Genomic DNA, 25,926 nt, shown 5'->3' with positions numbered 1-25,926 from the left:
GTGCATAAAATAATGGATGTTCATGCATAAAGAATCTCAGTCTATTGTCATAACACGTTCAAATGACTAAGAATGGTTAATCATGAGAAGGTAACCATGAGTAGGTTGACAACACAATTGGGAAACCAATGAGAGTATTGTATGTACCCTTGAGGAACCAATGTTATGGAAAATAAGGTGTTGATGAGAGAATGACACAAGTGACACCTACGCTTGGTGATATGCATATTGTGACAAAGTTATGAGTGCATTAATGAGAAGTTTTCCACTAAAGAATTGTTTGAATGTTTGAATAAGTGCACAATATGAGTATGTTCTTATGAGATTGCATGAAGGAATGATCTTATTTTAAGACAATTGTACTAACACAATGTGTGCTAAGAAAATTGTTATACACATGACTGCAAGTGGGTACTATTCGCAACACTATGGCTAATAACTATGAGCTGATTGTAGGCTATGTCATAGTTGCTAGTCTTAGTAAAAGGCTGGTTTTAAATTCGATGATGCTAGTCTTGGTAAAAGAATGATTTTAATGTGATGATTCTAGTCTTGGTAAAAGAATGATTTTAATGTGATGATTCTAGTCTTGGTAAAATGCTGATTTCAAATTAATAGACTTGATGACTTGATCCTTGGAACTTGTGATTGACATGTGTGAACAACTATAGAGAAACATGCTTGGAATTAACATGGAAAGATAATGATTGATTTGTTTATGTTGATATAACTAAAAATTGGGTGAGTGTGATAGCACATAATAAGACCCAATTGCAACAAGGTAAAAAGGAATTGGGCGAGAATTCCTTTGGCAATGTTTAGAAACTGAAGTTCCAAATGAATGTCCGTTTTTCACTGATACAGGAGGTGTTGGTTAATTTAATTGATGGTTAAAATACTTCATTAATTGTCAACCAAGGTTAGTGTACTTATGAAGTGCATGTGCAAAATATATGCTACGGCTTCTATTTTTGTTTTTAAAGATGAAATTGAACCAAATAGAAATGGGACTAGATTAACTCAAAACATTTCTACGCACATGTTCTCTCCATCAAAATTACTCTTTTGAAGTCAAATTGAACTTCAAGGTGAAATAAAATTGGATCGAAATTGAATATGTTGCAACAAGAATTAAAAGTTATTCTACTAGAATTGAATTGAAATTTAATCTATGGCAACAAGAATTGAAAATTATTCTACTTGAACTGAATTGAAAAAAAATCTATTCTAATGACAGATTTGAAATTCTAATTCTACTTGCAAGAAATTGAAATGTTCTAAATGGTTTTGCAAATTGAAATTCTATTCTATCCAACAAAAGAATAAATCTAAATCGAACTACTTCAACAAAATAACAAGCTAAAATGTAACTCAAAAGGATTACTAATGTGTGCAGTTATGATTCAAGGTTGTGTTGTGGCCACCAAAAACCCCCCTCCTTATTTAGTATTAGCAATAACACTATATAAGTGGGGACCCTTAGTCAAAAGATTTTAAAAAATCAATTAGTACTTATATTTCCTTTTCGATAAAACTTACCATCATGGACTTAGGAAAATACTTTTGAAAAATCTAAAAAGCTTAAGTTTCATGATGAAGAAAGTAAAGTCACTCCTTAAGAAATATCACATTGCGCAAAGAATGATAAGGTACCTTTTTATGAGCCAAAATGATAGAAAAATGCGAGATTGCGACGCGAACTCCATCGCATCGCATGCATTAATGAGCACTCACGTTGGAAAACCTTGAAATCACCGATATGCGATATCGCATATCGCAAAATCGCATAAAATACACATAACGATTAAACGATTAAGCGATCTGCGATCTTGCGATATTGCGATCTCGCGATATTGTGATATTGCGATCAAGCAACCTTGCGATAAAACAACACGATGATATTGCGGTAATGCGATACAGCGATATGCGATACTGCAATGCAAATCGCAGAAACATTCCATCGCAGATTTTCCTGGCTCAATATTCAAGAAAAAGTTTTTTCCATAAACCAAGAACCGGTTACGCGCTTTAATGATAATTAATGAGTTACATGCCAGTTGTTAATAAAATATGGTTTTGTGTTTTCCGAAGAGCCAGTTCATGTAAGGTGGCGTGTTTTTGCATATCCGTGGCATTTAAAGCTTTCCTGTCATTATTTATTATCATTACTCTCACCTCACTTGTGAACTGCAGGAACGAAGAACAAAAGTTACACAAAGCAATGTGCAGGAAACTATGGGGAAAAAGGGTAAGGCTCCAATGTCCAAAGACAGAGAAATGGCGCCCTTATTAACAGACACCGCATGCAACAAAGCCGTAAATTCACAAAATTCTGCTGAGCCATCCATTACAGATCTCTCATATATAGCCATGGTTAAATGGGTACTGAACGATGCTGATATCAGAAACAGACAGTTTAATGCTCAGGGTCAAGAGCTCACGAAATAATTATTTTTACAAATTTTGAGCTTTATACCTGATAAGAGAAAGAGGCACAAAAGGCGAAAAACGCATCAGAGAAGCCCGGATCAAAGAACGGAGGCAGTTTCCGATGCGTGATTAGCGCCTAGTGCTAATCGCGCATCGCTGAGAAAATTGCTCGAGAAGGAAAGCTTCTAATTGCTCAGTCACCTGCAAGCCTGAAAATTGCAAGAAAGCAATGATAAAAACAAACTGGAAACATAAAGCTAAAGAAAAGGCAGAAGCAATCCAAAGGGTTAACCAAGTTGAACTGGGATTATTACTGGGCATACACGGTAAAGCCACATAGTCAGTGGATGACTCTCAAGTATATCATCGATTTTGCTGAGAAGATGGTGCCAGCTCTTGCCAATTCTGTTTGCTTAGCTCAACTAAAAGCGGAAGACAGTCAGCCGACTCTACTCAAGCAAATACTGAATGCTTGCAATGTTAAGGAGCAAACACAGAAATAGTTAGATATTAGATTTAATTTTAGAAATAGTTTTGCTTTATTTTTGCTTAGAAAAAGGACGGTCATTTAAATCGCATCCTGAATTTTTGTAAATAAGTTATTTTTAGATTTAGTTAGTAGTATTTAAACCCTTCTCATGCATTTAGAGAAGGGTCCAGAAATTTGTCAAAAACTTGTCCTCAGAACATGCACTTTTGCACCCTCCGAGGAGGTTTTGATGAATGAATGGAACAGGATTTGTTGATGTTTGCATTTAATATCTGCTACTGATGTTGCACTTCTGTACTCTTAGTGGATGTTAGATCAAGGAGAGATAAATCATTGTCGCTTGAAGCTCATGAGTAGGACTAGTTATAAATGGTACTTTTATCTCTTAACCATTTCTGCTTATGTGTTAAAGTGATATACAGTTTTTAGTTGTTTATATATTACTGCATGAATGCCTGAGTTATCATTTGGCACTTTTGTACGGTGATAGCTATTTATTTATGCTTAATGTATGAATAGCTCATTATGCGATATGTTTTTCACAATTGTTTCGTCTAACTTTTTATACGAAGTGGTTCATCCTTATTGATTTCTTTTCTCATAATAGCTGAATGATATTTATTACCAGTTGTTATTTGAAATCTTTTTAGATTGCATAATAGAAGAATTACATCCCGGGTTAGTATAGACTTAGATGTTGCTGCTTATTAGAATACAATAGCATAGCATTAGATTAAAGTTAAAATTAGAATATCTTAATTAGGAACTGTTAGATCAAGAACATCAAATTCTACACACACACACTCATAGATTGGGAAACTGGTCCCATATCCCCAGTCGGACCCGCTATACCAAACGAATAAGGAGCTGCCAACCAAGGTCCGGACCGGGCGTGTATCCCCCTTGTTGTAGACTCGATTTTCGGGGCTTCAACATATTTGGCGCTAGAAGGAGGGCCTGAACTATGAATGGCAAGTAAATCTAAATCTGAATACCATTATGAGAGTAAATCACCCTCACCATCTCCCCCGACTTCTTCATTACACTTAAATCCAGAGTTAGAAGTCACTGGAGCATCAACCGCTGCTACAAACCCTGACATTTCAGAACAATCTACTATTGAACCCCCTGAAGTTGAATCTCTGATTCACAAACTTCAACGATTTTCTATTTCTCCTCAAAGATCTGATAAATCTCAAGGCAGCGTGACTTCGTTATATAACCATGCTCACTCCCTTACCAGATTAAAGAGTGAAAAGTTTGGTGTTCAACCAACCGAATTACCTCTTCCCAAAAGGAAAAGCGCAAGGAAATCACCTAAGGAGTCTGATAGACTCTTTCATCATCATCATCCATCTCAACTTCTTCACCGCAAAGTCAACCATCCACTCCTCCACTTCAGATCATTGTCCATCTGCCCACTGGAACCCCCACGAATCCTCCTCCATCTAATATCCTCATCTTCCCAACCGTAGGGATCATCTTCTGCACTTTTCTCTGTTAGTAGTTCAGCAATGGTCCAATCTCCATGGAATAACCCTGGGGAAGTCTTAATGCGTGCACCCTTGAGTCAAATACCGGCCCATCCTGAGAAATGGCTGCCTAAGTTTAATCCCGAGGCAAGCATGCTAGTAGAAGAGCATATAAACAACTTTATGCTATCCATTAATCTCAATGGGGTTACTAATGAAGATGCTGTTGTTCGACTTTTTCCTTATACTCTACAAGGAACAACCAGATCATGGTATTTCTCATTACCCTTTGGATCTATCACTAGTTGGGACATCTTCCAAGATCAATTCCTGACCAAGTTTGGTGATGATAGGTCTACGGCAACGCTAATCAACGACCTATCTAACCTTAGGGCCGAGTCAAGAGAGCCTATCAAAGATTTCAATTTACGTTTCAATAAAATCTTAAACAAAATTCCTACTGCTTCCCAGCCTAGAGAAGAAGTACGAAGTGATGTTATATCACTGCTTTACCATCAAACATAACAATCTTCGTGGACAGGGCTAATAAAACAACCTTAGCCGAAAACATGAAAGAAGCAATAGCAGTAGAGAAACGTATAATAGCCCTAGAGAAGAAATCCGCGATAGAGGAACGGAAATCCAAGAAAGTCACCTTCAAGGAAGATTCCAAGAAGAAACAAACAAAAGATCCATTCGATTTGGAAGGATTGAAAAAAGTTCTAAAGACCATGTCGAACGAAATGGTTGACATCAAGAAGCAAGTAACAGAAAATTCTTCAAAAAAGCCCTATAAAGCTTTTAAAAGAGGCCCTTCAACGGATTCAAAGCCACCCAATGCTATTACAAATGCTGAATCCGAAGAAGAGGAAGAGGAAATTTCCACTGAAGGGAAAACCGATGAAGAAGAAGTTGTAGAGTTACAAGGAATGTGGGATTTCATCCTCCCACAAGAATAAGATCAAGAAGTATTCCCAATTAGCACACGAAGTAGAAATCAGCTTGATCCTCCCCAAACTATCCCTAAGCCAAAGAGCACAAGCTCTGCAATAAAGGATAAAGTCGCAACAAAGAAAACGACATCTAAAGCGACTCAAACCAGCCCAGTCCAAATAGATTCATCAACTCCATCTAAAACGCTGATCGTTTCAGATGAAATGGAGTACAATATTATAGAAGATATGAAAAAGACTAGGGCCAACATCACTCTTTACGAATTGAGCAAGTTAAAGCATCAACAAAAGATAATGTTGAAAGAATTACATGCTGTGCCAGTTGCACCTTTGCCTGCTGCTGTACTTTCTCAAGCTTCCCATAACATGGGAAGACCTCCAACTAATGCGACCAATAGCATTGATCCAAATGACATCGCTCTAATTGGAGAAAGATCGAGATCTCATACTCCCCCGTTTCTCCTTACTGATGAAATTTTCAATAAAAATGTGCATAATTGCTTAGTGGATTCTGGCGCTTCATCGAATATTTTGCCAAAGTCCATATGTGCCAAATTAAACGTTGAACCACAGAAATCCGTTGTGCGCATAGTTCAGCTAGATCGATCTCAAGTCGAAGTGATTGGCGAACTAAATCAAGTAACCATAAGGTTGTCATCCAACCCAAAGGTATGTCAAGTTATTGACATTTTAGTTCCTGATATTCCAGAATTTTATGGCTTAATTCTTAGCAGGGATTGGTTAGAAAAACTTCATGGATACTTCGCGACTGACTGGTTGCACATGTGGCTGCCCTACAATGGTAAACCAAATCAAATAAAAGTTGAACGAGAACTACATCAGAAATACATAGTAACGGAGCTAGAGGGGGAAAATGAACCAGTAGCATATAACAGTAGCATTATTGGCAATTACTCAGTAGATTCTTTCCTTGGCAATTTTAATGCTCATACGTCACCTTACTTAGAACATTCTGTTTTGTCCCAAGTCGAAATTTTTTCTCAAACTGATAGTTCAAAATGTATCAATTTTTTAGATAGTCCTGTAAATAAATCTTTGTTTTGGAAATTATTTTTTGATGGTTCTAAATCTAACAAAGGAGCAGGAGTAGGATGCGTTCTAATTAGTGCAGAAGGAGATAAAATTATGCTAACATGTAGACTCAAATTTGATTGCACCAACAATACAGCAGAATATGAGGCTTTGGTCCAAGGGTTGTACAAAGCAATCGGGTTAGACGTCAAGTACCTTCAAGTTTTCGAAGACTTTGAAATTGTAGTCAGAAAGGTACGTAATACTATACATTGCTTATCAGGTCATTTAAAACATTATCAATCCTTAGTTCAAGATTTGACTGAGCATTTTATAGCATTTAATATTTCTTCAATTCCCAAACTCCAAAATGCAAGTGCAGAGCTTTTAGCTAACGTAGCTTCTAAGCTTATTCCTTCAGAAGATTTTAGTCCAGATAGATTCTCAATAGAATTAATCTTTAGACCATCTATTCCTGATAACATCACAAATTGGAGAGTATTCAATGATGATCCTGATATCATAAATTTCCTCACATCTGAAGGATCCTACTCCAATCAAATAATTGACGAAGACCAACATGATCAACAATTGCAACAAGATAGCACTAACAATGCTATACCTAAGTCGGTAGTCAAGTTAGAAGACTTGTACGATTTGAAAGATCGGTTTAAAAGATATACCAATTCAAAACTCCAAAGTTCAACTTTTAATTACGAATTAGTAAACCTAGGAACCGATGCCAAACCACAAAACATTAATCTAGGTCTCGGCCTAGCCCCTGAAGAAAAATTAGCATATATTTGTCTTTTGAGACAATATAAAAATGTTTTTGCTTGGAACTATGATGAACTCAAAACATACGACACTTCCATCATCCAACATAATATTCCAATGATTGATAATGAAAAACCTGTCCAACAAAAGTTGATAAAGATCCATCCCAATTTAGAAAATCAGATAAAGACTGAACTCAATAAGTTATTGAAAGCCAGAATAATCTTTCCCATCAGACATTCTAAATGGGTCTCCAATATGGTACCCGTTAGAAAGAAAAACGGAGATATTAGGATTTGCATTGACTTTCGAAACCTTAACAAGGCCTGCCAAAAAGATAATTTTCCTTTACCACCTATGGAACAGATATTGCAGGCAGTGGCGGGTTCAGAATTAATGTCTTTCTTGGACGGATTTTCAGGATACAATCAAGTGTTGGTACATCCTGATGATCAATTAAAAACCACATTCAGAACTAAATGGGGCACATACGCATATCGAAAGATGCCATTTGGTTTGATTAATGCTGGTGCCACATTTCATAGAGCCATGGACATCGCATTCAAAGATTTAGTTAATAAATCTGTAGTAATTTATTTGGATGATATAACAGTGTATTCCAAGAAACGAAGCGACCATCTTAGAGATTTAAAACAAATCTTCCAACGTTGTTTAAGGTATGGAATTTCACTTAACCCGAAAAAATCCTTTTTCGCATTAAATGAAGGGAAACTTCTAGGATTCATAGTGTCAAAATATGGAATTCACATCGATTCCGACATAATCAAAGAGATTTCTGAAATATCCTTACCTCACAACAAAAAAGCCATGCAATCTTTCCTTGGTCAGATCAACTTTGTAAAGAGATTTGTTCCAGATTTTTCACGAATCGTGTCTCCTTTGCAAGCCATGATTAAAAAGAACTCAAATTTTAAATGGGGCCAAGATGAACACGAAGCATTCAACCTGATCAAACAAGCTATTATTAATGCTCCATCTTTAGCAACTCCGAATTTTTCAGAGCCTTTTATTTTATATACATTTGCCTCAGATAGGTCATATGCTACGATACTCACTCAAGCAAATCAAGAAAAAGCGGAAGCCCCAATTGCTTTTTTCAGTTCAAATTTACAGGGCGCTGAATTAAATTATTCAGATGTGGAGAAACAGGCTTATGTTGTTTTCAAAGCAGTCAAATACTTCAGACCTTTTTTACTCAAAACCCATACAAAAATTATAGTACCGTTTCTAGCGGTAAGGAATCTTCTAGTACAGAAGGATGTGGGTGAGAAAAGGGCCAATTGGGTTACTGCCTTACAGGAATATGACATAGAAATTAAACCAACAAACATTGTAAAAGGTCAAGGCTTTTGCAAAATGCTGGCTGGAGCGTCGCAAATTTCCGAAATTCCATCTGCAGAGGTAAAAATGTGCGAGGTAAGCCTAAACGATGCAGAATCATTATATGCTGAATCATTTATTATCTTAAAAACGGGTATGCTCCTTCACACCTCGATCATACTAAGAAAAGAGATCTAAGGTTGAAAGCCAAACAATATCAGCTCATAAATGATATTCTTTTTAGAATAAATTATGATTATGTTCTTCTTAGATGTCTTGAGAAATCTGAAGCTGAAAAAGTTTTGCAGGAACTCCACGATGGGCCAGTAGGCGGACACTATGTTGGAGATGCTACTGCACATAAAATCTTGCGCGCAAGCTATTACTGGCCCACGTTATTTAAAGACTCGCACAGTTACGTGAGGAAATGTCAAGTCTGCCAAACTACTATTGGGAGACAAAAGAAACCATCCTTGCCACTACAACTAGTTAACATTGAGCAACCTTTCAGTCAGTGGGGATTGGACATAATAGGTGAGATCGTTCCTCACTCTTCTAAGCAGCATAGATATATCCTTACAGCAACAGATTATTTTACTAAGTGGGTAGAAGCAGTTCCACTCAAGACGGCTAATGCTGAAAATATCATTGAGTTCATAGATCAATTTATAATCACCAAGTTTGGATTTCCTTCCGCTTTAATGTTTGATAATGCATCATAATTTTCTGGAAATGCAATGACTGAATTTGCACTTAAAAGAGGATTCAAACTTAAATATTCAGCCAATTATTACCCACAAGGCAATGGGTTAGCTAAGTCTACAAATAAAAACCTAATCAGGATTATCAAAAGAATAGTTGACCAAAATCATAAAAAATGGCATAAGGCTTTAATATATGATTTATGGGCAGACCGAATAACGCAAAAAGCTTCTTTCGGCACTTCTCCCTTTAATTTAGTTTATGGGAAAGAAGTGGTTCTTCCAACTCATTTAGAATTCCCTCTTTGTCTCTAATTCAATACATTGATGAAGCACCAACTTCCTCCTTACAGCTAAGACAAATGGAAATAACCAAATTAGAAGAACAACGAGAACATGCTAAGAAAACCCATGCTCATCATCAAGCACTAGTAAAATCCTCTTTTGATTCAAACATAATGACCAGAAACGATTTTCAGATGGGAGACTTAGTTTTAAAATGGGCCAAGGCTCATGAAGAGAAAGGAAAACATACAAAATTTCAAAGAATGTGGCTTGGTCCTTTTCAAATTGTAGAAGTCATAGGTCCATCAACGTTTGTGTTATAGGATTTAGCAAGTAAGAGAGACTCTTTGCCTGTTAACGGACAAATTCTCAAGAAATATTTTCCATAGAAGATTATTGTTCTATTTTTGTAGAGTAATTGTTTTTCTTTTCATAATAAAACCAGTTGTGAGTGGTTACATTAGGCATTTACGAATAAGACACCAATTCTCTTTCAGATTTTGATTTTTTCGCTTGTGTAAATAGCAAATCTTTTGGAAAATTGATCTTTATTATTGAAAGATATCGTTAAAGACTCTAGCCTAGGTATGATACTAGTTTCAACTTCATAAAGTTTGATGAAAACAACCTTTAGTGAAGAAATTGTTTTATGTCAGTACAATGAAAGGTATCAATAACAAAATAAAGATTCTCTGTAGAACAGCTATTTCCAAAAACTCTACTATTGTCGTCCAGAGCTATCTTAAGGAAACAATGACTTGCTAAGGAAATCACAACTTTCAGAGGAACAACCCAAGGGTACACTTCATCTTGAAGAATAAGAGGTCTCATCACGAGCCGGCTTATCATAATCACATATATTATAACTTGCTGACTTTGCCAAATACTGTACACCACAACAGGGAAATGACTCAAGATTGTTGCAATCAAAAGACAAGGGGTCTCATCACGAGCCAGCTTGTTCAGCAAAGTTATAAATCAAGTGAATGACTGTGTCATAAATTGGCTATCAAACCAAGACATTGTTCTTTAAGAGTAAAAAGAAAATCAAAGCAATAAGTGTGGATGTGGATTCTTCTTTGAGAGTTGTAGGTTGCTTTAAGTAGGATACAAGATCATTGCTGGGTAACAGTAACCCTGTTGAGGCTATAAACGCCTGCTGGCAGCAGAGGCTCTACCTACGACAAATGAGCATATTTAAAACTGGGTTATAGAGAAGACTTTGTTTTATCTTTACAGACCAAGTAATGACAGATGTAAATACAAGGACTAGCCCGAGGGAGCAAATAATCAAAGTTGAAAATAGTTGAAACAAAACGTCATTGACAGGTTAGAGCATAATGTACTTTATCTTTCCATAATAAAGTTTAACTTTCTGAAAATTTTTCTGTTTTTGAAGTTTAGAAAATTCAATAGAAAAACAGAGATAACTGGTTCTTCCAAGTGAATCGCCAATTGTTGTGGCCACCAACAACCCCCCTCCTTATTTAGTATTAGCAATAACACTATATAAGTGGGGACCCTTAGTCAAAAGATTTTAAAAAATCAATTAGTGCTTATATTTCCTTTTGGATAAAACTTACCATCATGGACTTAGGAAAATACTTTTGAAAAATCTAAAAAGCTTAAGTTTCATGATGAAGAAAGTAAAGTCACTCCTTAAGAAATATCACATTGCGCAAAGAATGATAAGGTACCTTTTTATGAGCCAAAATGATAGAAAAATGCGAGATTGCGACGCGAACTCCATCGCATCGCATGCATTAATGAGCACTCACGTTGGAAAACCTTGAAATCATCGATATGCGATATCGCATATCACAAAATCGCATAAGATACACATAACAATTAAACGATTAAGCGATCTGCGATTTTGGGATATTGCGATCTCGCGATATTGTGATATTGCGATCAAGCAACCTTGCGATAAAACAACACGTTGATATTGCGGTAATGCGATACAGCGATATGCGATACTGCAATGCAAATCGCAAAAACATTCCATCGTAGATTTTCCTGGCTCAATATTCAAGAAAAAGTTTTTCCCATAAACCAAGAACCGGTTACGCGCTTTAATGATAATTAATGAGTTACATGCCAGTTGTTAATAAAATATGGTTTTGTGTTTTCCGAAGAGCTAGTTCACATAAGGTGGCGTGTTTTTGCATATCTGTGGCATTTAAAGCTTTCCTGTCATTATTTATTATCATTACTCTCACCTCACTTGTGAACTGCAGGAACGAAGAACAAAAGTTACACAAAGAAATGTGCAGGAAACTATGGGGAAAAAGGGTAAGGCTCCAATGTCCAAAGACAGAGAATGGTGCCCTTATAAACAAACACCACATGCAACAAAGCCGCAGATTCACAGAATTCTGCTGAGCCATCCATTACAGATCTCTCATATATAGCCATGGTTAAATGGGTACTGAACGATGCTGATATCAGAAACAGATAGTTTAATGCTCAAGGTCAAGAGCTCACGAAATCATTATTTTTACAAAATTTTGAGCTTTATACCCGATAAGAGAAAGAGGCGCAAAAGGCGAAAAATGCATCAGAGAAGCCCAGATCAAAGAACGGAGGCAGTTTTCGATGCGCAATTAGCGCCTAGCGCTAATCGCGCATCGCTAAGAAAATTGCTCGAGAAGGAAAGCTTCTAATTGCTCAGTCACCTGCAAGCCCGAAAATTGCAAGAAAGCAATGATAAAAACAAACTGGAAACATAAAGCTAAAGAAAAGGCAGAAGCAATCCAAAGGGTTAACCAAGTTGAACGGGGATTATCACTGGGCATACACGGTAAAGCCACATAGTCAGTGGATGACTCTCAAGTATATCATCGATTTTGCTGAGAAGATGGTGCCAACTCTTGCCAATTCTGTTTGCTTAGCTCAACTAAAAGCGGAAGACAGTCAGCCGACTCTACTCAAGCAAATACTGAATGCTTGCAACGTTAAGGAGCAAATGCAGAAATAGTTAGATATTAGATTTAATTTTAGAAATAGTTTTGCTTTATTTTTGCTTAGAAAAAGGATGGTCATTTAAACCGCATCCTGAATTTTTGTAAATAAGTTATTTTTAGATCTAGTTAGTAGTATTTAAACCCTTCTCATGCATTTAGAGAAGGGTCCAGAAATTTGTCAAAAACTTGTCCTCAGAACATGCACTTTTGCACCCTCCGAGGAGGTTTTGATGAATGAATGGAACATGATTTGTTGATGTTTGCATTTAATATCTGCTATTGATGTTGCACTTCTGTACTCTTAGTGGATGTTAGATCAAGGAGAGATAAATCATTGTCGCTTGAAGCTCATGAGTAGGACTAGTTATAAATGGTACTTTTATCTCTTAACCATTTCTGCTTATGTGTTAAAGTGATATACAGTTTTTAGTTGTTTATATATTACTGCATGAATGCCTGAGTTATCATTTGGCACTTTTGTACGGTGATAGCTATTTATTTATGCTTAATGTATGAATAGCTCATTATGCGATATGTTTTTCATAACTGTTTCGTCTAACTTTTTATACGAAGTGGTTCATCCTTATTGATTTCTTTTCTCATAATAGCTGAATGATCTTTATTACCAGTTGTTATTTGAAATCTTTTTAGATCGCATAATAGAAGAATTACATCCCGGGTTAGTATAGACTTAGATGTTGCTGCTTATTAGAATACCATAGCTTAGCATTAGATTAAAGTTAAAATTAGAATATCTTAATTAGGAACTGTTAGATCAGGAACATCAAATTCTACACAAACACACTCATAGATTGGGAAACTGGTCCCATATCCCCAGTCGGACCTGCTATACCAAACGGATAAGGAGCTGCCAACCAAGGTCCGGACCGGGCGGGTATCCCCCTTGTTGTAGACCCGATTTTCGGGGCTTCAACAGGTTGCTTTGTCCATTACTCATGAAATCAAAATGAAAACAATTGAATGAAATAAACTATGAAAAGGAAATGTTTTTCTCTTTTTCTGGGGGCTCAACCTATTCAAAATATTGAAAATCAAACTGATGGACAAAATATTAATAAAAAAATCTACGAATTGCAGTGAAGAAAGGACTATTCATCTAATGAATTGAAATGAACATAACCAAAAACTAATCTAGTCTTACAGCTCTCCAGGGGGCCCTCCTGTTGAGTGCAAGCACAAAATTGAATATCAAACTACTTAGCCATGCATTGGTTACTAAAGAACAAAGTATTTGTATTATATGTCGAAGTATTCCACAACAAATGATTGCAAAATTAACAAGAGTAAGTGTGTCTATTACTTTTCCTCAAAGATTTTTATAACACTCTATTAAAAAACTATATATAGAGTCATAATCCGAGAGGCAAGTTTCTACTTTGACAACTAAGAAATGAAATCGAATTTAGAGTATTTATTCTCATGATTTTCTACCGAAAGAGAAAATCGTGAGAGGATTTATGATTTCACATGTCAGCTCCAAATTCTTCTCATCCAATTCCATGCTCGCTTGATAACTCCATGAACCACCTTCAAATCCTACACATCTTTGGAGTGTTCAAACTATAGTTGACTTATGATTTGACCATCAGATCTATAGAACCAGGTGACTTTCTAGATAACTATGATACGTGGACGTCAATGTGTCGATAATTTGCTATCTACATGTGTTCTTTATTCTTTCTCCAACATACTGGAACCTGTCTAACCATGGATGTAGTTGCAGAATCTTCAGTTAGTTGCAGAATGAGTGCAATTCGATAGCTATAGGAATGTTTTGATAAAATTTCATAAAGAAACAATAGATTATAAACCATGAATGATTGATACCTTTTATGATGTTTGAGCATAACTGAGGTGACCTTTCAACTAGAAATGTAGCAAAATATCATGAAAAGTGTTGAAAATGCAATAAGAAAAATCTTGATTTAATTTTCCCTTGAATTAAATTAGGAGAAAAATTGTAATTCCACATCACAAGACAACTTGTACGAGTTAAATAAGTTAATTTGACTTAGTTGGTTCAGTTAATTTTAGTTGAGGGTCTAACTTGAGTCATGTAGAGTGTCTCCTACTTTATAGGAGCTCTGGTTGAGTTTATTTTGAGTTGTAATTAATTAATTTAGTCTAACTGAGTTAAAGTCAATTAAACTAGTTCCAACTGATGGAGGAACTAGTAGGAGGTCTAACAGTGGGGTGTTGCTTCATGTGTTCAACTAGTTAACTGATAATTCAGCCATAAATAACTCATGCATGTTAGATCTAAGAGTTACCCAGTTGAGATTGGAGTTCAAGGGAAGTGTAATATCAATTGTATAATCATCCAAATTGTACAAGTGGTGCATGCAGTCAGAGGAAGGCCTATGATGGATTGCGCAATTCCAATTGAGGAATTTCCCTAATTAATAGGGGCTAATTCCCAAGGAAACAACGCAAGGAAATATGGACTTGGGCAAGTAGAAAATTGGTTAAGTATTGGCCAATGCTTGTCTAGGAAGAAGTGAGACATATATAGATAGTGCAAAGGTTTCTCGGGCTTGAGCAAAGCATTGTAATATTCTCATATTTTATGACTAATTCTGATCCAAATGGATCCAAGAACACTCTCTAAGTCTTGAAATCTCTTAAAATCATGCCAAAGATCCAAATAATCGCATATGAAGAATCCTTAGAATGGCAGAAAACCACTATCGGGAGGCCAAAAACATGTGAAAACAGTGAAAAACAGAGTATCGGAGGTTTGAACAAGTGAATGCACAGTAGCCGTCAGATCTGGCCGATCAACGGTCCAGATTTGATCGGCGAATCGCAATCGGCAGTGGCAATAAGTGGATATCGGCGTAGACTACATAACACTTGCGACAGCAACCGGCGGAGTTAACTAGGACCGTCGATCAAGCGCGCAGATCGACGACCCATGTTGCATCGCAGGATCGCTATCGGAGATTACAAGAGCGCTTACAACAGCTCGGGGTTATCGCGATGTGCGATTGCGATCAATCACATCCTGATATCACAATTGGGGCCACACAATGGAGCAGGAATATACACATACACATCTGCGATCCGATGAATCAGACCCGACGGTTATATAAATATCATTGCATTGCAGAAAAGGCATTTCCAATGTATTTTGCGTATTTCGTTCATTAAACGAAATACAACGGGTGAAGTGCCGATGCGATAAGCCAAACTCGAAAGGGTTCCTTAAGGCTAATATATTTTGTTTCAAGTCTAGAGAAAAGCCATTTCCAATGTATTTTCACAGTTTTAATGTATTTCTAAATTACAAAGGGGAACCTTGGAGCAGGGCCAAAGTGACTTACGACAGCGATTGAGGACGAACCCGATAGGGGAATAAACCGTATTTAAGGACTTTTGAAGTCTGAAATAAGCAATGTTTTGGTGGAATTTCACAGTGTTGCAGCGTTTCTCTGTGTAAAATAGAAAACGATCATTTTTGGGCATTCCAAAGGATTTCAGAGGCCCGATAACCATTCCGTTACAGTACAGGTGGCCACCATCCTTAGAAGCATTTAGAAATGATTTCTAACGCTTAGAAAGGGGTCTAAGCGGATAGAGGACGGGGAGACTGAAAGCTGAGGAGCTGAAATGAACAGGCAGCGTAGTTTGGCTTTAAAGCCATAGAAAACAAAACACAGGGCAGGCAATGCTGAGATAGAGCTAAGACAGAGACAGAGAGTGATTCAGAGAGTCTGTGTACTCAGAGAAAGCTTGAGAGGTTCAAGCAAACTCTTACTGTTATATCTGTTGTGTATTGAGTCTCAAATTGAGCTCATACTATTGTAAAAACTCTGCTTGAAAACATAATAGAGAGGCCACCACTGAAGGATGGACCGGGAGATGTAGCCCATGAGTATTGGGTGAACTCCTTAATAAACTTGCTGTGTTTTTATGTGTTTGTCTATTATAGTCTTTCACTGCTTCATAGTCTATGTATTTTGCAATCTGATCGATCCATTGCATAAAATAACATAGGCAAATCCATGCACATGAGTCTGTAATACCTTATTAATTGTCTTAGATCTCATTATTAGATCAAGAGGTCTCAGTGATTTAGGTTTACTAAGGTTAGACAAGCTCATGCTAGATTGGTGAATGATAACTAGGTCAAAGCTCAAAGTAGGAGCAAGAGAACTGGTTGAAACTAACCCAGAAATTGGTAGAGTCTATCCTAGGAGGAAAATGGCAGAAGAAAATCCCTTGGAATCAGACTCTCAGTTCATGGACAGTTTCATGACCATGGGAGCCATGGTAGAAGAAATGTATTGAGAATTTAAGAAAGGTCGAAGTGAAGATTCTTCAACCTCCAAACACGACAAAGGAATAGAAGAATCTCTTCTAGATGGCCATTCTAAAGGCAAAGGGAAAGGAAAAGAGGCTCCTCTATCCACACCCCCTGATAGCCCTGAAAATAAAAAGAGGAAGACATCTTGGATTAAATTAGATGTTAAATTTGATTTGCCAATATATGATGGAGAGTTAAATGCAGAGAAGCTAGATAACTGGATTAGATAGATTGATGTGTATTACAGGGTGCAGAGCATTGATTCATACAAGAGTAAAATTCAGCTGGCCAGCCTATGCCTTGGAGGAACTGCCTTGGTATGGTGGGAAGGCAGGACACAAGTTGACTTGAAGAAGCATGGTAAAATTCTTTCTGTCTGGAGTGAATTTGTTTCTGCAATTAAAAAACAATTCTATCCACTAGCTTATATGCATCAAGCTATGATGAGTTGGCAAACTCTGCACCAATTAAAGGGGGAAAGTGTACAAAGCTACACACAAGAATTTATAAAAAGAACTTTGATTCTAGGCATTTCTTTAGACTCACTTAAAACTTTGCTGAAGTATATAGGTGGTCTACACAGCTATTTGAGGCACACCATTCTCATGTTTAACCCTACTAGCATAGATGAGGTATCTGTTTAGTCTACACATCTAGAGGCTAGAGGTAAGAATGTGAACCCACAGATTGGGGGATCATCAAAACCCATTGCAAGCAAGAACGAAGAAAAGAGGAGGCAGAAATGGAAAGAGAGGAAGGAAAATGCTGTACAAAAGGCCAAACCTTCATGCACTCACTGCAAGAAGGATTGACATGATGATGAACATTGCTAGTATTTTCATCCGGAGCTGAAACCCAAGAAGTTCAATGGCAAGAAGAAAAAGACTGCTGCTGCTATATAGAAAGATTTGGGGTCAGACTCAAGTGATGAAACAACAGTCACAACCACAAGTATAAAAGGTAAAAATTTTGAAGCATCTACTAGTAATTCTGCACAAACTATTGATAGTGAAGAAAATGAGAGGAAAAGACATGAGATTTTTCATATTAGAGTTATTTCCAAGCATCAAAAGATTGATACTTTATTTGATAGTGGCTCACAAGTAAACTTGATTTCTAAAGCAATTGTAAAGAAATTGGGACTACTAACCACATCTCGCAAGAAGCCATATCCATTAGGTTGGGTATCTGATAAAGCAAAGCTACAAGTGACTAGACAATGTAAACTTAGGTTTTCTTTTGGGTCAGCATTTGTAGATGAGGTTGAGTTAGATATCATTCCCTTGGATATACGTGGAATTGTTTTAGGAATTCCTTACTTGTATGATAGAAAAGCCATTTTCTATAGAGCTGAAAATAAGTATCAACTTGTTAAAGATGGAAATGAATATATTGTAAGAGCTCATAAAATCAAGAATAATTATACTCTCATAAACTCAGGGTAGATGAAAAGAATTGTAAATTCATGCAAGCAATTTTTACTGATGGTTGTAAAGGAAAAGAAACCTGATAAAACCAATGTATTTGAAGGCTGTGATGCTAAACAACAAGCTGATTTAGAAAAAGTTGTTTCAGAATATGATATCCTATTTCAAGAACCTAAAGGTCTGCCACCCAAAAGGGAAATTGTACATGATATTAATTTGCAGCAAGATGCTCCATTGCCTAACATCGGAATGTACAGGTTATCCGCTTTAGAGAATGTAGAGATCAAGAAGCAGGTACAGGAGCTGCTCGAGAAAGGGTTCATAAGACCAAGCACATCACCATGTGGATCTCCAATCATGTTGGTGAGGAAGAAAGATGGTTCATGGAGGATGTGCATTGATTACCAAGCACAGAATAAAATAACGATCAAGAATCATTATTCCCTTCCTCGCATTGATGATCTATTGGATCAATTGAAGTAAGTTGTTTACTTTTCCAATTTGGACTTGCGTAGTGGTTACCATCAAGGCAGAGTAGTAGAGAAAGATGCATGGAAGACTGCTTTCAAAACAAAGCAAGGGCTGTATGAATGGCTAGTTATGCATTTTGGCTTAACTAATGCTCCTGCCACTTTCATGAGAGTTATGAATGATGTACTTAGGCCTTTTATTGATGATTTTGTAATTGTATATTTGGATGACATTCTTGTTTTCAGTAAAACATGGGAAGAACATTTGAAGCATGTAAGGCAGACTCTAGATGTTTTGAAAAAAGAAAATCTCTATGTTAAATTATCAAAATGTGAATTTGGTAAAACATCTTTGAATTATTTGGGTCATATTGTAGGGGGTGGTGAATTGAAGATAGATCCCTCTAAGGTTGCAGTCATTGTAAACTGGCCTAAACCCAAGTCTGCTACAGAAGTTAGAAGCTTCCTAGGAGCAACACAATATTGGAGAAAGTTTATTGCTAACTTTTCCTTAATTGCAGCTCCCTTACATGCTTTAACAGGATTGAACAAGGTGTTTCAGTGGGGAGGCAAACAGCAGAAAGCCTTCGACACCTTGAAAGAAAAAATTAGTACAACACCAATACTAGCATTGCCAAATCTTCAACAACCATTTGAGATCGAAACAGATGCCAGTGACTATGCCATGGGAGCAGTGTTGATGCAACATGGTAAACCCATATGCTACCATTCTGAAACATTTAATTATGCAGTAGTTAATTATCCCACCTATGATAAAGAATTGTATGCATTAGTACAAAGTGTAAAGAAGTGGAAACATTACTTAATGGGAAAAGAAACAATTATACATACTGATCGTCAGCCACTTTAGTACTTGCACTCACAAACTAAATTGCAACAATCAAGACACTATAGGTGGATGGGTTTCCTACAACAGTTTCATTTAGTCATCGGATATAAAAAGGGCATACACAACAAAGTTGCAGATATGTTGTCCAGACCAGTCATAAATGCATCTACTATACTTAAGGATAACTCAGTAATGCATGAAAGCTACATTGAACAATATGCTCAAGATATAGACTTTAAAGATGTATATGCAGCTTTAAGTAATTGCAAAAATGTAGAAGAATTGGATTACTATGTTAAGGACCAACTCTTGTATCATTTGGGAAAGTTATGCATTCCATAAACTGAAAGAGTCAACATAATTAGGGAAGCACATACTTCTCTGATATCAGGTCAGTTCGGTGTAAGTAAAACAGTTGCACGGCTGCAAAGATACTGGTATTAGCCAAGAATGCATGAAACACTTTCTAGATATGTAAGAGGGTGTACCATGTGTGCTAAAAGTAAGCCCAACAATAGAAAACTAGGCTTGTACACTCCACTACCAGTCCCTTCCCATCCTTGGGAAAGTGTTTCCATGGACTTTGTCGGGGGATTGCCAAAATCTAGAAAGGGACATGACTATTTATATGTTATTGTGGACAGGTTAAGCAAAATGTATATTTTAATACCCTGTAATAAGCAGATTACAGCTGAACAAACAACGAAGTTGTTATTTCAACATGTCTGGGTGCATTTTGGGTTACCCACTTCCAAAGTATCTGATCGAGATTGTTGATTTGTTGGGAAGTTTTGGTCAAGTCTATGGGAATTGATGGACACTAGACTGAAGAAGAGCACAACCTTTCATCCAAAAACAGATGGCCAAACAGAGGTAGTCAACATGACAATGATCCAGTTGCTCAGGGGCTATTGCAGCAAGCACCCCAAGCTTTGGGATGAACATTTATGTTATGTGCAACATGCTTAAAACTGCGCTAAACATTCTTCTACATATAGATCTCCTTTTAAGACCTGTTTTGGTTTTATACCAAGGTCTCCCTTGGATTTTGTCTTTGAAAAAGACATAGTAGTTGCTGGACACAGTGATGTGGACAAAGCAACCAGGTTCATTGAACAGATCCAAGAAATTCACCAGGCAGTGCAAGATTAGCTGGAAAAGGGCCAAGCCAAGTACAAGGCAAGGCATGATAAACACCGGGTGGAGCACAACTTCCAAGATGGTGATCAAGTCTAGCTGTATATCAGCAAGGACAAAATGCAAGGTGAAGGAAAGAAGCTGAAGCTAATAAGGTATGGACCTTTTAAGGTACTATTGAAAATTGGTGAGAATGCTTTCCGCCTTGATCTGCCAGCATACATGCACATCTATTCAGTGGTAAATGCAGAAAACTTAAGACTGTTTGAACCTTCATTAATTGAAGATCCCGAAGAGAAAAGTCAATTGCCTTCCATTAATGATCCATTGCTTGAATATCTCAATGAGCTGCAAGAAGATATAGTTCTAGATAGGAAGGTGAGAACCATGCGAATAGGGGATGTTAAGTACCTTAGAATCAGGCTCAAAGGTTCAAAACCCAGCAGTGCAAAATGGATAGAGATTCGGTAAGTGAGGCAGCTGTATCCTCACTTGGGTGATGCTTGAAAACCAACTTTTGGTGGTCCAAAAGCCTTTTTCAGTGGGAAGGCGTGATCCAAGTGGATCCAAGAACACTCTCTAAGTCTTGAAATCTCTTAAAATCATGCCAAAGATCTAAATAATCACATATGAAGAACCCTTAGAATGGCGGAAAACCACTATTGGGGGGCCAAAAACACATGAAAATAGTGAAAAACAGAGTATCGAAGGTTTGAACAAGTGAATGCACAATAGTCGTCAGATCTGGCCTATCAACGGTCCAGGTCTGATAGGAGAATTGCTATCGGCGGTGGTAATCAGTAGATATCGGCACAGACTACATAACACTTGTGACGACGACCGACGGAGTTAACTAGGACTGTCGATCAAGTGCGCAGATTGAAGGCCCATGTTGCAAGAACACTCTCTAAGTCTTGAAATCTCTTAAAATCATGCCAAAGATCTAAATAATCGCATATGAAGAACCCTTAGAATGGCGGAAAACCACTATCGGGGGGCCAAAAACACGTGAAAATAGTGAAAAACAGAGTATCGGAGGTTTGAACAAGTGAATGCACAATAGTCGTCAGATCTGGCCTATCAACGGTCCAGGTCTGATCGGAGAATTGCTATCGGCGGTGGTAATCAGTAGATATCGGCATAGAATACATAACACTTGCGACGACGACCGACGGAGTTAACTAGGACTGTCGATCAAGCGCGCAGATTGAAGGCCCATGTTGCATCGCAGGATCAATATCGGAGATTACAAGAGCGCTTACAACGGCCCGGGGTTATCGTGATGTGCGATTACGATCAATCACATCACTATATCGCAATCAGGGCCACATAGGGGAGCGAGCATATACACATACACATCTACGATTCAATGAACCAGACCCGACAGTTATATAAATATTATTGCATAAGATGTGAGATCCGCAGAAAGGCATTTCCAATGTATTTTGCGTATTTCGTTCATTAAACAAAATACAAGGGGTGAAGCGCCGATGCGATAATACGGACCCGAAAGGGTTCCTTAAGGCTATTATATATTGTTTCAAGTCCAAAGAAAAGCCATTTCCAATGTATTTTCACAGTTTTAACGTATTTCTAAAATACAAAGGGGAACCTTGGAGCAGGGCCAAAGTGACTTGTGACAACGATTAAGGATAGACCCAATAGGGGAATAGACCATATTTAAGGACTTTCACAGTCCGAAATAAGCAGTGTTTTGGCGGAATTTCACAGTGTTGCAATGTTTCTCTGTGTAAAACAAAAAATGATTGTTTTTGGGCATTCCAAAGGATTTTATAGGCCCGATAACCATTCCGTTACAGTACAGGTGGCCACCATCCTTAGAAGCATTTAAAAATGATTGCCAACACTTAGAAAGGGGTCTGAGCGAACAGAGGATGGGGAGGCTGAAAGCCGAGGAGCTGAAATGAACAGGCAACACAGTTTGGCATTAAAGCCATAGAAAACAAAACACAGGGCAGGCAGTGCTGAGATAGAGCTAAGACAGAGACAGAGAGTGATTCAGAGAGTCTGTGTACTTAGAGAGACCTTGAGAGGTTCAAGCAAACTCTTACTGTTATATCTATTGTGTTTTGAGTCTCAAATTGAGTTCATACTATTGTAAAAACTCTGCTTGAAGACATAATAGAGAGGCCACCACTGAAGGCTAGACCAGGAGATGTAGCCCAGGAGTATTGGGTGAACTCCTTATTAAACTTGTTGTGTTTTTATGTGTTTGTCTATTATAGTCTTTTACTGCTTCATACTCTATGTATTTCACAATCTGATCGATCCATCACATAAGATAACATAGGCAAATCCATGCACATGAGTCTGTAATACCTTATTAATTTTCTTATATCTCATTATCAGATCAAATTCAATATACAGATAGCAGGGGTTTTTAGTTGTGACTTTCCCCAGGAAATCATTGTGTAATGTTTTGATTGAATTCTTTCCCTTGTATGCTTCGTGATTTCTCGATCAATTAATTATTTCCGTTGGCAAGTATAATAGATTCAAGTCTTTTGTTTTAGAAAATTACATAAGCAGTTTGAATCTACAAGGAATTTCTACAAAAACGATGAAAAGGAAAGTAAAAAGGGTTGTAAAAAATAAGGCAATTTTGGACTTCAACATTCCCCTACACCGAGGGTTTTGTATGTCCTCATGCATCAAAACTTCAAAATTTTCCCAATCCTTCATTCGCTATAATATCTCCAAAGCTTGGATCAAGACGTCCAAGCTAGTGCCCTCTTTTTGCTTCTTAACACTAAATGCTGCCCTTGGTTTCTTCATTAAGATTGTACTATGCAACCCTCTGACTTTGTTTCTAAGGAAACTATTGTTAGCCTTGAGTTTCTTTTTCTTCTTATACTAGTGGCACAAATGCAAGAGTATGTTATCGTTTGGAGTCCTCAGGATTTCATTATGTACTTTTATTGCCTCATGTTCTTGTTTGAGATGTTTGTTCAATACTTATAACTCATATATATATATATATTATTTTAAAGCATATTCAATATTATATTCTTTTTGGGGAATATCATCAGTCAAAGGAACTTATTCATTGAAAGCATGTTCATATTCATTTTGGAGAGGGGAATTTACCTTTTTTTGTGTTCTTTTCTCTAGTGATTCCACATAATCATAGATTTTCTATTGGACTGGGTCAATTTCAGGTGTTTTCCTGGTTGGATTTGGAGTCTTATAAAGTGGTGATGCTATGGATTCTTTACTTATGCTATGCTCCTCCTCCTCGAGGTCAACTATCTCTGGTGATTGTATACTTAAATGCTTAGAAATGTGTTTTCTCCTTCTCAATTTCACTTTTGACTCCTCTGTCTTTTGGATGCTTTTTCTTTTGCTTGTTTTCCTTTGTTCCTTATCTTATGGTTCTACTTCTTTTTCTTCAGATTGCTTGACACTTGTGCTAGCTTTCTTCCTTCTAACATCTTCTTTTTCATTTTTTTGTCTAATCTTTTCCAAAAATTGACAAAGAGGAGTATCATCTTTTGGTACCTCTGGTGAGATTTCCATTTGTTCTGCCTCATCAACAGTCAAACCCTCTTCTTCATTAATGGGTTCATGGTTAGGGTTTGAGGCTATTCTGCACCAACTTCTTCTAGTTTTCGTAACCATTTCTTCCTCCTGTACTTCTATAAAATGATTGCGGACCAAAAAGCTTTGCCAATTGTCTCCCCTGGCTCTCATATGTGCTTCAATGAGGATTTTAATTAATCCATGGTGATAGAGGGCACTATTGAGGGTTTTCGACTCTCATTGTACACTAGAGGCCATTTTTTTGAGACTATAGAGTAGGAAGTATGGTAAATTTAATTCATTCCCATCAATGAAATGCATTAAGAGTCGAACATGGTAGAAAAACATGGTTCCATATCTCCCTTCACAAGTTATTTTTTTTGAATGACTAGCAACAAATTCCTCCACTTAGTTTTCAATGCAGTCATTGGTATCCCCTTTTTGAAAATAGAAGTATCCATACCTGGGTCTCGGAGGAAGACTATCCACTCTTTTTCCTTAATTTTCCTATTTTTGAACCAACTTTCTCCATTCCTAGGTAATTCTATTACTTCTGCCACTATGGAATCTATAAGTATGACCGTAATGTCACCAATTTCTTCCTATACTCCATCAAACACCTGTGCAAAAAATTTTGTGACTTTGTCTCGTGCCCATCGAATTTCACAAAGAAACTGAGCCAGCCCACCTGCTGCAACTAATCCCTGACCTGAGGATATGCCTGAAGGAATTTTACTTTGTTGGGATATATTCTGACACTGAAAACCATAGCATAGGAGGAGTTTTGATCCTAAATTCTCTCTCTTTGACAAGGGTGGCAAGAGGTAAATGGAGATATGATCGATAAGGCTGGATAGTCTGAGGATGTCAAGTGAGGGTGAAATAGGTCGCTTGTGGTAGTGTTTGATTCATATTGAAACTCCCGTTTTATGTTAATGATTGCCACAACCCTTAGATCCAATTTTATAGGGTCGTTAGAATTTAGGCGATTTTGGACTCGATATTTTGATGTGACGGCTCGGGATATGATGACAATATAAGGTTGTAACAAGTATGATTATAGATGTATAGTGGAAGGGGGGATTTTATAAGGTATAAGACTTGATCAATTTTTATATTTATCATGATCATTCATTGAGTTTAAAAACCTAATGCTCTTAGATGAAAAATAATCTAACACCCTAGTTACATACCTTAGCAGATACCTCTTTGAAATTCGATATAGTTTCCTCTACTATAGGTTCTGGAAGCTTCTTTTTATGTAAATTGATATGGATATACAATTTGTAATCAACTACAAAATTTAAAGTTGGTTGTAGAATATCATTGATTCAACAATTGTTATTTTTAAGAATTTTTCTGTTGCTATTGGAATGGAATCTTATTACTCCTGTTTCTTGAAGAAAACTAGGCTGCAAAAGTGTTGCTTTATACTTGAAAATTTATTTGAAAATGAGGGATAAAAATAAAATGGGAAAGAGACAAGGGGTGTGAAAATCTAAACTGTCAAGAATTCTTGGTTTTTAGTTAAGATTTTTGTGTAGACATGCCAACAATGTTGGTTTTCATATCTATACTTGTTGTGTTTTTTTTTTTTTTTTTTTTTTTTTTTTTTTTTTTAATTTGAGAAAATAAAATTACAATTGGGTTAGAGGGTGAGGAGAAGAATCTCCTTTCTCAACCAACTTGAAATCAAAATTATCTTACAAATATTTGAAAAATTCCTCTTGT

The sequence above is a fragment of the Pinus tabuliformis genome, chromosome 5_2, assembly GCF_031772625.1.
Source record: "Pinus tabuliformis cultivar Carrire ecotype Pingquan chromosome 5_2, CPIR1, whole genome shotgun sequence".
Lineage (NCBI taxonomy): Eukaryota > Viridiplantae > Streptophyta > Pinopsida > Pinales > Pinaceae > Pinus > Pinus tabuliformis.
This window is presented reverse-complemented; position numbering follows the sequence as displayed.